Here is a 13200-nt window from a genome sequence, read left to right as displayed (position 1 = left end):
CCTTTCGTTTTCCACAAACAACCCAGCCGCCGGGAGGCATACAACGGCGTCGCCCGAGTCAAGCGATCCCTCCACCCCTTCGCAGCATTCGCCGCATGCCACACACGTACCGCAACTTGCGTGGGTCCTGTCAGCCGTGCATCCGGGTTCGCCGAATACAGCGCCCTATTATAATCCCCACCCGGGAGCAGTAATTTATCCATCTCGAAGGCCGGATTCAAGGCAGGACCGTATATACCGTGGTTCACCGCCGCCAATTGAGACGCCCAATAGTATCTTTTAATATCGGGGAGGGCGACCCCCCCATCGTACCAAGGGAGCGTCAACTTGGCGAGAGCGATCCGCGGCCGCCCGTCCCAAAACAGTTGGCGCTGAAGACCCTCCACCTCACGGAAATAACGGGCTGGCACGACATCTAGAGTATTTTGCAAAGCGTACAAGAAGCGAGGCAGCGACATCATTTTAAACAATGCCGCCCGTCCGAGCGGCGAGAGCGGGAGTCGTCGCCACCTCGCGACGTCGGCCTTCAGTCGCTGGAGGGGAGGGAGAAGGTTTCGCTCATAGCGGACCGCGGGATCCAGAGATATAAAGATTCCCAAATATTTGAACCCCAGTGTGGCAATCTGGATAGGGCAATCCCGCGGCAGGAGGGGGGCCTCGCCCGAGAGGACGTAAACACATGACTTGGCCCAGTTGATAACCAGGCCAGAGTTACGACCAAAGGAATTCAATACGGCTACCAATACAATTAGCGACTGTCGAGGAGAGGTAAGATACAGAAGGATGTCATCCGCGTAAAGGGAGACACGGTCCTCAAACTCCGGCGTCCATCTAATGCCCCGCAGCGACGGCTCCCAACGCAACCGGCGGCAAGAGTCTCTAAAGAAAGTGCAAAGAGAAGGGGTAATAACGGACAGCCCTGCCGCGTACCTCTCCCCAGTGCGAGGGGAGCCGACACCCTACCATTCACCACAACCTGTGCCAATGGGTCAGCGTATAATAATTTTACCCAACCAATAAACTCAGGGCCAAACCCGAATTTCGCCAACACGGCCCAAATATACGGCCACTCCAAAGTGTCGAACGCCATGGTAGCATCTAAAGATGCCAAGATGGCCGGCTCACGCATAAACTCCGCTCTGGCAAGCACGCCGTGCAACCGCCTCAAATTCAGGGCGGTATTCCGATGGGGTATAAAACCGGACTGATCCTGATGAATCAAGTCGCTCACGACCCGAACCAGCCGATTAGCCAATACCTTAGCCAGAATTTTGGGTTCTGCGTTCAACAGCGAAATGGGCCTATAGGAGGCGCAGCGATCTCGCGGCTTCCCCTCTTTGTGTATCACAACTATGGTGGCGAGACGTTGGTCAGGGGGGAGGAAGCCCGCCGCACAGGCCGCGAAAAACATGTCCCGAAGATACGGCGCTATCTTGTCGGGACGCAACTTATATAGTTCAATGGGAAGACCATTAGGACCCACAGCCTTACCAGAAGCGATCGAGCGAATGGCCAAAGCGATCTCATCCGACGACAACTTCGCCTCCATCAATATTGCATCAGCCTCCGATAGGGTTGGCAATGCAATGTCTCTAAGCAACAGATGAGAATCCTCCTCCGAACGCACAGAAACCGGAGAGTATACCCCGCGGAAATAATCCGCGAAGCAGTCAACAATCTCCACAGGGTCAGTCACACACACTCCATCCATTCTCTCCACAACGGGCACCACCCTGCTCGCTCTCTCCTTCTTATCCAACCAAGCAATCAACTTTCCGGCCTTATCCCCCACATCATACAGTCGTCCTTGCTGCTCTCTACTCATCCCTTTAGCGGCATCCGTGACAAGCGCTCTATAATCTGATTGTTTGAGGCTGAGAACGTGCAATTTCTCATCAGTAACACCCCGCTCCAAGTCCTCCTCCATTTCAGCTATTTCAGTTTCCAGGCGAACCACCTCTGCTCTCCCGCACCTCTTAGCATGGGAGATGAGTGACAAGGCCTGCCCCCTGATCACCACTTTATAACCCTCCCATAGGGAGACAGCCGACGACACCGACCCCACATTATCATTGAAGTAGTGATCGATGGACTTGACCAGTTCCGCGCGGATCTTAGGATTACGTAAATACCAGGGGTTAATGGGCGCTACTCTCCCCTCTGCCCCAGGGACAACCTTCAGTTGCAACCATATAGGGGAATGGTCAGAAATACCTCGGGCCAAATGACGCACCTCCCCAATCATCCCAGCTTGGATCGCCGGCATAAGCATGTAATCAAGTCTCGAGAGACTCCCATGGGCCCCCGAGTGAAAAGTGTATTGCGCCTGTCCCGGGTGCATCAATCTCCAGCAATCTACAAGTCCCAAAGTGTCCAGAAAGCCACCCAACCAGGCCTGAGCCCTAGGGAGATCCCTGGGGGGGCGACCGTCCTCCAACCCGGATACAACAGCATTAAAGTCACCCCCCAACACCAGAACCCCCCCAGGGAGTCCCAGGACCAGACGCCCCAAATCAGCAAATGTAGCCGTCTGCAATCCCGGAGGCACATAAACAGCAACGAGCGAAACAGTCCTACCCTCCCATCTCCCCACCAGTGCCACATAGCGCCCCCTATCATCGTGAAGCACCTCGTCCACCTCCAATGGGAGAGAGGCCCTAACCAAAATGCCCACTCCCCTTGAGCCAGAAGTGAAACCAGAGTGAGCGGCAAGGCGATAGCCCCGCCTATTCAGGGCATGGAAGGAATTCCCAATCAAATGTGTCTCCTGCAGGAAAACAATATTGGGCGAAATCCGTTTCAAAAACTGCAACACCACCCCGCGCTTGATCCTGTCCCCCAATCCATTCACATTCCACGAAAGGATTCTCAATCCCCTACCCCCCACCCCACTCCCGTGCATGATACCCACATCCCGGAGAGCACAACCCGGACAAGTCAGCAGAGAACTTCACATTGCCTTGCGAAACAAACAAACAGTCCCCAACACCCCCCCTCCCCCACAATCCCCCAACCACAACTCCCCCCTCCCTGCACCCCTGCTTGAGCCCAAACAGCCCCCCAACTCGCAGTGTGCCTGTCACCCTAACATATACCACAAAAAGAACCCCAGAAGGAGGAAAGGGCCCCAATAAGCTCCCCACAACCTCCAAGCATTTGAAGGGCATATTGTGCCAAACTAGAGTCCAGTTGAGCCAAGGTACAAAACATCACCAGTCTAGTCCATCACCAGGAACCAAGTTCTAGTCCTGCTCCGCCAAACCCTCTCCACTCTCCGCCGTCCGACCATCCCGATCCTGTCCCCGAGGCAGGGCATCCAACCAGTCTCCAACCGCCACCGGCCGGTCGAAGAAGTGTGAGCGACCCCCGAACTCAACACGCAGCCTAGCCGGGAATAGCATCGCATATTTCAGCTCCATGTCCCTCAAGCGCCGTTTGACGCCCAAAAATCCCAGCCGTTGTTTTTGGACCGCTTGCGTGAAGTCCGGGTAAAAGCTAACATTAGAGTTCTCAAACGTCAGCGGCCCGGCCACCCTCGACGCCTGAAGGATAGCATCCCTATCCCGAAAGTTAAAGAGTTGGGCGATTATAGGCCGCGGGGGAGCACCCACTTTGGGCGCACCACCCGGAATCTTGTGGGCCCGCTCCACCGCGAAGAACTTGCTCAGTCCCTTGGGCGCGAGACGATTGATCACCAGATCCTCCACAAAAAGATCAGCAGCAGAGTCCTCCGATCTTTCCGGCACTCCAATGATACGAACATTGTTCCGTCTAGCCCTGCTTTCGGAGTCCTCAAGTCGACGGTCCGTCAGGTCACTGGCTAGCCGCAACCTACGGACCTCCGTCTGCAGGGCGGCCACGTCCACAGTTAGGCTCGACGCAGCCTGAGCCAAGGAGTCGACCCGCTCGTTAGTTTTGGACAGGTCTGCCCTGACCAAATTCACATCGATCAGGACCGCGTCCAATTTATGAGCCAGGGTATCAAACTGCTGACCCACAGCAGCCTTCATCTCCTCAATGGCGCCCATGACGTCCAGCAAAGTCAATTCTGAAGATGGGCCCGAGACCTCTTTGGACCTCTCAGGCGATTTATGCGAGCCACTAGGGGATCCCTTTGTCTGCGCATAACGATCCATGTTATTGGCCTGAGTATAGGCTCCTCTCCGGGTTGACCTGGGTTTCAACTTGTCTCCGTCTAGTCTCGCCGCCATCGTCCGGAGGCCACCAAGGCTGGCACCCGCCAGCACCAGGAATAAGGACCAGACAGCTAATTCAATTGAATACAGCCGTCGTAGACAGTAAGCCCGTGTATAGTCCGAGAGTCAGGCCAGACACTCCGCCATCCGCGCTCCTCTGAAACACCAGAGTCCCTCAGCCGATATCAGCAAACAAGCTTGAAAACGAAAGTGAAAGTGCGGGGTACGTGGCAGGTCAAGCCCGGCATGCTGCTGTTGTTCACTTCGTACCCGGGCACCTCACCAACTCGAGGTCGGGACCAAGGCAAGAGCAGGCCGCAAACTTCGGAGCGCAACCATTCCGGTTCCCGGCGTCCGATTTGAATTTGGAAAACGGGTGGCACCTCAGCGCAAGTTCATCAGCAAAAGCCCGTCAATAAAACCAGGATTAAGTCAGGATAGACGTGGGAGGTTGCGGAGGCCCTCGAGAGCCGTAAGCCTACACGGCCATCTTGGTTGCGCGCTAGGCTCCTCCCCCCATATTTGATTTTTAATAAAATTTATACAGCGCAAAACTTATGCCAGAGGGCATCTTGGCGCTATAGAAAACAGGTGGAGATGCATATCTGTTGACAAGAAAGCTCTCTTGCAGGGAATCGACTTCCTCTTAATCTTGAGAAAAAAGCCAGGTCTTCAAAGATTTTCTAAAGACAAGTTAGGAGGTGGCGGTTTTTAGTATCAGTGGAAGACTGGTCCTAAAAAAGTTCTATCCACCCCAGGTGGTCTTCCTAAAACGGGATACAGTTAGTTCTTACCAGACCCTGAATGGAGAGTCCTCCCTGGGACATACCATGTGAGCTTGTGTTTGAAATTACTTGGCCTGCATCCATATAGTAATTTATAGGCCCAATAGAGGGCCTTGAACGTACACTGTTTTCTGCCTGGTAGCCAGTGAAATTTCATGTCTTCTTTAGCAGATTCATGTTCAGGTATTTTGAAAAGGAAGCGTGCAGAGTCTGGACCCTCTTCATGGTACCTATTGCAAGATTGGAATAGAGACTGTGCAGTAGTCAATCCGCAAGAGTACTAGAGCGTTGAATCACGGTTTTTAGGAGATCATGTGGTAGGAATTTATCAATCTTTCTTATCATTCGGAGGGAGCAGAATGGCGCAGAAGTAACACTGTTTGCCTGCTCTTTAAGCTTCATCTCGTTATCTATGAGACAAACTGAGATTATTCACTTTATTTTTATTTTTTATTTTTTTTTTTTAAAGCCTTTATTGACAGTACAATAAGAACAAGTATGGGCCTACAACCCCCCAGGGCCGGCCGCTAAGCAATCAGAGCAATAACAACAAGTATAAACACAGGCAGCACCTAGGGGAGCAAAATCGTACTGCTAATACTGTGAACAGCGTAAGTAGGGCACCAGGAGAAAGAGGTTTTCATTTTATGATGAAACAAGGCAGAAGGATCAGGTGACAAGCAATTTTAAAAACAACGATCACGGATATGCGGGGTAATGAACGTTAGCGATTTACAGCAATCTATTCGGTCAATGGCGCAAACACAAGAACATCAGGATGGGGAGATTATTCACTTTATTGATGGGTTTGGGGAGTGGGCCCAGCTCGGGTGGCATCCAAGCAGTCATCCAAAAATCCAAAATGAGGGATTGTTGCTGAAAATGATGACCTCAGTCTTTGTGGCATTCAGTGTTTTTGTTCATCCAGTTGCTCACATTATTCATACAGGTCCTAAAGGTCAAGCTTGTCTTCACTTCGGCTTTTGTTAATGATACCACAATTTGAGTAGCGTCAGCGTAAGACATCAGTGAGAACTCAACATTTTTAATAAGGTGTAACATAAAGATTAAATAATGTTGGACTCAGACCTGAAGTCTGTGGATCTCCGCAAGGCATAGAAAATGGCCTTGATGTGAATCTGCCCAGCGACACATTTTGTTGTCTATTTCCCAGAACGATTGAAGAATCTTCAATGCTGTAGCCTCTATCCGTAAGCTCCGCATTCGGTCAAGCAAGATCTCATGGTTGACAGTATCAAATGCCATGGAGAGATCCAGCAGGATCAGACCTGCTGTTCCTCCATTATCCAGCATTTCTCCTTGGATATCTTCTGTGGCTACTATCAGAGTAGATTCTGTACACTGATTTTTTCTAAACCAATGCTGTGTGTCGTCCAAAAAGGGATTTTCCTCAATATATTCTGAGAGTTGTTTGTTCATTAATTTTTCGCCCAATTTGGCAGCAAAAGGGAGCCTTGATATGGGACGATAGTTGTTCAAATCCAATGCATTTAGGTTAGCCTTCTTTAGCAAGGGCAATATAAAGGCATGTTTCCATTGTGTCACTGAACATTTTGTTAAAAATTTGTCCCAGGTTGTGTGCCATTTGTGCAGAGATCTGGTGCTTCACTTTGGGCGAACAAGGGTCTTGTGGGGCACCAGATTTGATTGATGGGATTAAGTTTATAAATTGTTCTTCCGATGTGGCCCTGAAGAAGGAGAATCTGGCTTGCAAGGACATACAATTAAAGGTTTGACCATCCCATTGGGCGGCGGGCTTGCCTAAATTAAAGTTATTATATATATTATAAATGTTGGTGACCTTTTCTAGAAAAAAGTTGGCCAAAGCGTCACAGAAAGTTTGATTATTTATTGCCATATTAGGACTCACTGGTGTCACCAGTTTTTTTTATTACTTGAAAGAGAGTTTTATTAGCATCATGAGCTGTTTTTATCTGCTCAGTGTAGTAGGGGGATTTTGCAGCTATGATACGTTTTTTATGTTCTGCTAGTTTATTCTTATAGATGATTTTCTCCTCACCATCATATTTTTTTCACATTTCTGTTCTTGCCTGCGGCAGTCTTGCCTAGATATCCTAAGATTTTCATTATACCAAGGCTGGGAAACTTTCCTTTTAGTTATGGTTCTTTGTTTAACCGGGGCTACAATATATAGCACCAAATTTAACCATAGTGAGAGGTTTTTGACACTCTGTTCCAGATTGTCACCTAGTTGCCATGGTACCGAAGTAAGAATATCTTTCAGTTCGGCCGGCTGAATCTTGTGCCAGGTTCTACTGGAGGTTTGTTGGATTGTCTCTCTGTGGCTGGCAACTTTCTCCGTCTTTACCTGCCAGTTAAATGCCCAATGATCTGGTCAGGTGAGAGGGAGAGATGGTAATAAATTGATGTTAGGGTGGCTTGAAAAATCCCATCAAGCATATGTTTGAACTTGTGCGTTGGACCTTTTGAACTTAAGGCTAGCCCTAGTGCGTTCATATCATCAATCAGTTTTGAGGAATCTGTGTTAATTTCATTCTCCAGATGGAAATTAAAGTCACCTATCACGGAGAAGTTAGCATTAAGGATATGTGATTCAAGAGTCAAGCTAAGTTCATCTGTGAAACCACTCCTTGGTCCCGGAGGACGGTAAATTAGCATTCCTTTAAACGGCTGTGAATCCATCAGTTGTATTGAGAATGCTATGGCCCCGAAACCGGAGGTAGCTAAAGGCTCAAAGATAGCTTTAAAATAAGAACGAAAGAAGACAGCAAGTCCCCCACCCCATTTTTTGCCTGTCTAACCATTAGATGGTGTAACCTGGTGGATTGGCTGCAACTATTACTGAGCCCGAGCCCCAATCTGCAAGTTTGAGTAACAAAAGCTATATCTACTTGGCTCATTTGAACCAGGTCTGAGAACTCCAAATGGTGCTTTACTATTGACCTAGTTTTTAGTAACATACACCAGTTAGTTACAGGTGTAGGATTTTCTGTGTTGCTGATCAGGTGACACAGATTTGACCGAGCCATTGGCTGAAATCGGAGCGGAACGTCTGGTTTGCTTGTCACAGGGAGGATAGGGAAAGGTTGGGGAACAGATGATATGGTTGATATTAAAGTGGCCTTCACCCTTGGTCTTAACACCAGTAGGGCTGCCTGGGAGTACTTAATGATCCCAGCAGAGTCTGGGGACAACTGGCCAGGGGGACGGGCGCTAGGTGCGGTCCAGGCGCGGACATATTTCAAATAGTCACAAACCTTCTGTTGAAGAATAGAAAGAATTTTATGACAAGACATAATATGAGGTCAGATACAATGACCCTGAAAGATGAGAAACAAATTTGATAAATCGGCTGATACTTGAATCAACGGATTGGAAACTTGACTGACCTCTTCTAGCAAAGATAAGTGAAGGTACAATTAACATTATGGAAAATCTGCATAAATATGCTGATCCTCTCCAAGACCACCCTGCCATATCCATATATCACACTTATACAATATGCACTATAAATTCTGATGATTGAAGAAGCATATTTTATGTCCACACCTGGTAGACATATCCTAACTCTATCTGCTGCTGGGCGGGTGTATTTTGAGGAGGGTGACTTTCATTGAACGTCAGAAATAGTTATAATTGATGAACTCAAATCAAGATAAGCAATAGGTCTCGCAGTTACGAGAGTTTAAGCTATTGGTATTGTACAATTCCTTTTATTTATGTTTTTAAAAAGAAATCAAAAATAAAAGGCATTGTTATGTGCAATGCCAATAGCTCAAACTCGTGTCAATGCGAGACCTATTGCATTGCAAATGCTTGTTATTTGATGCTGATGGGTACGAGAGGAGGATGTGAAATCAAGAGCATTGAAATGTCCTGGCTATTAGGGATCATTCCTGACGAAAGTCCCCCACTTGGTTATAGAGCAGCCACAAATTGCTCAAGGGACTTACAAGACCCTTTCAGCCATCATTGCGATAGATTGTTTTTTGCATTTGTTATCCCGAGTGGGACGGGGATGCCCAGACGTGGGGCCTGTGCTCTCCATGCCACTGGAATCAAGCTATCCTGGCTGAAGAGGGGTGAAACCTATAACATTGTTCTGCATTCTGTCCATCAACTGTTGTTTTTTGCATCATTGCCATAGTGGTCATGTGTGGATTGAAAAATTACTTTTAAATAGCTTATTTATTTATTTGGAAGTCTACCGTTTTATTGGTATGCTTAGGCCACTCACTGTTTTTTTTTTTTTTTGTTGGGTCATGGTATCCTTTTAGAATACATTGTGGGGTATTCCACGTTACCGAAGATGAAGGTGTCCAAAGAAGGTTGCATCACATGATTGATTGTGTTGTAAGGTTGCAGACCCCTTTGCTCTTTCCCTTAATCAAAGTAATTGCATTACAAATCCAACGGGGTATAGCTATTTAAGTTTTTCTTTGTCTGCCAATGAGTTTGAACTGTCAGAGAGACGGTTTGCCTGTAAATAATTTAAAGGGAAAGCCACCTTTTAATAAATGCCACCCAGGGGTGGATGGAACATCACATACCAAAAGCATATGGGTCAAAACCATGCCAACCAGTAAATGATTTGCTGATTGGCATTTTAGGCGATCCTTATTTGTAGAAATTTCGAACTTCGTGCTGTTACTAGAGGGGGACAAGCCAGCAAATGAACAAGAAGAGCCGAGCCAGAGCATTGCCAGGCGTCGGTCTGGGTTTAATGAGCCCAAGCACGAGCCGAGCCAGTAAAATATTTGGCAAGTAACTAGTGCAACAACTACAGAACAAAAAATGTTCACGTTTCAAAAATGTTTTCCCTCTAACCTGGGAGCGTTTCAATTTAGTATCTTAGTTTAAATAGCCAAACTTAGTCATTTGCTAGAAGTGATACTTTTCTGATGAACTTGGCCCCGCCCTAACAACGATGCCAGTAGCGAACCAAGTTGCAAGTCGGGTGCCTTCTGCCTCCTGTATGTAGCTCACATAGAAAAGAGTATTTTCTAGAGTGGATATTCTGGACTAATGTCGTTCATGGTATTGTCAAATGCGCCGATAAACGAAAAACAAGCATTGGCCGCGCGGCCGTAACAGGAACACCGCGCGGCCACGATATGCATTGCCAGGCGTCAGTCTGGGTTTAATGAGCCCAAGCACGAGCCGAGCCAGCAAAATATTTGGCAAATAACTAGTGCAACAACTACAGAACAAAAAAGTTTCACGTTTCAAAAATGTTTTCCCTCTAACCTGGGAGCGTTTCAATTTAGAATCTTAGTTTAAATAGCCGAACTTAGTCATTTGCTAGAAGTGATACTTTTCTGATGAACTTGGACACGCCCTAACAACGATGCCAGTAGCGAACCAAGTTGCAAGTCGGGTGCCTTCTGCCTCCTATATGTAGCTCATATAGAAAAGAGTATTTTCTAGAGTGGATATTGGCCGTGCGGCCGTAACAGGAACACCGCGCGGCCGCGAAATAAAACAAATAAAAAACAAGCATTGACCGCGCGAGAGGCCGCGAGACGCGATGGGAGGGGGGGGGGCGGGGGTAGGGAGAAGCGGGAGTTCTGTGCAACTGGTGTGAAATAGCAGCAGGGAAGGGGGCGGAGAGGAGGCTATAGTGCAACAACTACAGAACAAAAAAGTTTCACGTTTCAAAAGTGTTTTCCCTCTAACCTGGGAGCGTTTCAATTTAGACTCTTAGTTTACATAGCCGAACTTAGTCATTTGCTAGAAGTGATACTTTTCTGATGAACTTGGACCCGCCCTAACAACGATGCCAGTAGCGAACCAAGTTGCAAGTCGGGTGCCTTCTGCCTCCTATATGTAGCTCACATAGAAAAGAGTATTTTCTAGAGTGGATATTGGCCGCGCGGCCGTAACAGGAACACCGCGCGGCCGCGAAATAATACAAATAAAAAACAAGCATTGACCGCGCGAGCGGCCGCGAGACGCGATGGGAGGGGGGGGCGGGGGTAGGGAGAAGCGGGGGTTCTGTGCAACTGGTGTGAAATAGCAGCAGGGAAGGTGGTGGAGAGGAGGCTATGAGGGAGAGCTACGTAAAGCCATATGGCTGCTTTGCGCGCGTGCACGCCTCGTGCACGCCTCGTGCACTGTAGCTCTATGCCAGCGATAGCACTTTGAAAAATCCCCCTCACAAAATATCTCTCCGAGCCAGCGCAAGCGCTGGGCTCAGCGAGACCTACAAAGGATCCATCTCAGATGTGTTTTTCTTGTAATATAGGCAGGGGGAAAGTATGAATGCGGCAGTTGTTAGAAGCACAACAGTGGAAAGCTGTAAAATAAAATAGGTTCAACATCAGAAGCAGCACCTACTTGAGAAGTGGATTCCATGGTCCTCAAGAAGAAAGCAAGATATAGTTGAGCAGTTTAGGTAGGTATATTATATTGTTTCTAATAGGCTGTTATGCAGAAATCTTCCAGCAGCCAGTATGGAAGGAGGTCATGTGCCTCCCCCCGTGCCATCACTTGGCTGCCACTATTGAAAACTTCATCAAGATACAACCAGGACCTTGGCCATAAAGCCATGAGAAGCCTAACAAGCATCACCAGTCACTATGGTAGGACCCAATGTGTCCTAATATGTCCTCCCCCTAGTCCTGCTGGCAGTCATTGAGAAGCTGCACCAGGCTTAAACCATAATTCTGTTATTACAGATCTCACACGGCATCTTCGACCAGATGTCATACCAGGGCAAACTATAACTCGTTTTTAAGCATATGATAAGTACAGCATCCTCCACTACTTAAACATCTTGCCTGTTGACTTCACATTCTCAGGAGACACCACCACCCGTTTCATGAAGGAAAAAACCTAGACCTGGTAGAAAACACTAACATCTCACAACATGGTATTATCCCAGCATGCTCAAAGGCAACACTCAGGCCCTCATCACTCAACTATGCCACCCCTGCCACCTGCCTTTAGACTGAGAGTTGAATGGCCATTTCACTATCTCCATTAACCATGGAAGCCAGTCATACAACAAATATGCATCTTTAAAGCCATGCCCACTGAAAACTAAAAAGAATCTGAGCACCATAACAACTACCGCTAACCATCCACAGAAACGACACAGCTTTAACAGCATGCTGGAAGTGCATGTGATCCACCCTTTCCATGTTCTAAGTCCCGATACACTCAAGAGCTCTCAGACAACAAGTAGGCCAGCCAGAGCAGAAGTGATGACAGCACTAGAAAATTACTTTTAGGACACAAAAGAACTCTACACAACATGTATGAAACTCATCACTGAAGCTCCTATTTCACCTACATCATTAATGTGGCATTCAAGAGAAGAACAATCAAAACAATGAAACACAGCTTTTTCCTTCATTGTCTCCCAATGTCCATCTGACCATCCTTACATCTATCTTATTGCCAAATGTTCTCAATTGTAGTCACTCACAGTGAAGAGAGCCAATGGAAGTCAGCTGATACACAACCCCAGCTTGCATGCTCTGGTTGGCTGAAGGAAATAACAAGCCAATTGATGAAGAGAGCTGACCAAGAGGCCCTATAATATCTATCTATCTATCTATCTATCTATCTATCTATCTATCTATCTATCTATCTATCTATCTATCTATCTATCTGTCTGTCTGTCTGTCTGTCTGTCTGTCTGTCTGTCTGTTTGTCTGTCTGTCTATTCTATAGAGCAAACCTATCCACAAGGCAGCAGAGCTCTGTACATGGTCAAAAGCAAGTACTAGGGGAGGAAGCTGAGTTGTTGATGGTTAATGCATTGTGATGTAGTGTTCTTTAAAGAGTCAAGTCTTAAACTCTTTCCTAAATTGGGCAAGTCTTGATGGATAAAGGGATATTGTTCCAGATCCTACATGCACATTTGAAAAAGGCTTGTTGCCTTGTGTTTTTTTTTGCACTTCCTAATCTGCAGCCTGGTGGTGTCCTGGCTGTGGGTGCAAAGAGATGGTAAGTTTGTCTGGAATAAAATGGGGCGGGTGTGTGCTGGTCATGGTGGCTTTCTAGGAAATACAGCTAGTATTGAAGATTGCCCGGACTGGTAAAGGAGCTAATGGAGTCCCATCTGGATGGGATTATTTGAGTAATGTAAAAACCTATATATGTGGTCATAAGATTTATGTATTTTTGTTACGATTTTTGGGGAAAAAATTAAGCTGTTGAGACGGTCAATGAAAAATAGTCTAGGGGTGCAGTCAGAGGACCTTCCACCA

The 13200-nt window shown here is 47.3% G+C and overlaps 1 protein-coding gene across 1 annotated transcript in view; it reads right to left on the bottom strand.

Annotated features, from left to right (window-relative positions):
- TTC23L (tetratricopeptide repeat domain 23 like) overlaps positions 1 to 13200 on the bottom strand; it is a 145718-nt gene that overhangs the window by 109920 nt on the left and 22598 nt on the right. The gene's annotated exons all lie outside the window — the stretch shown is intronic.

Source organism: Triturus cristatus, chromosome 2_1 (assembly GCF_964204655.1).
Source record: "Triturus cristatus chromosome 2_1, aTriCri1.1, whole genome shotgun sequence".
NCBI classification, from domain to species: domain Eukaryota; kingdom Metazoa; phylum Chordata; class Amphibia; order Caudata; family Salamandridae; genus Triturus; species Triturus cristatus.
Note: the sequence above shows the minus strand (reverse complement) of the source record. Positions and strands in the feature narration are given on the sequence as shown.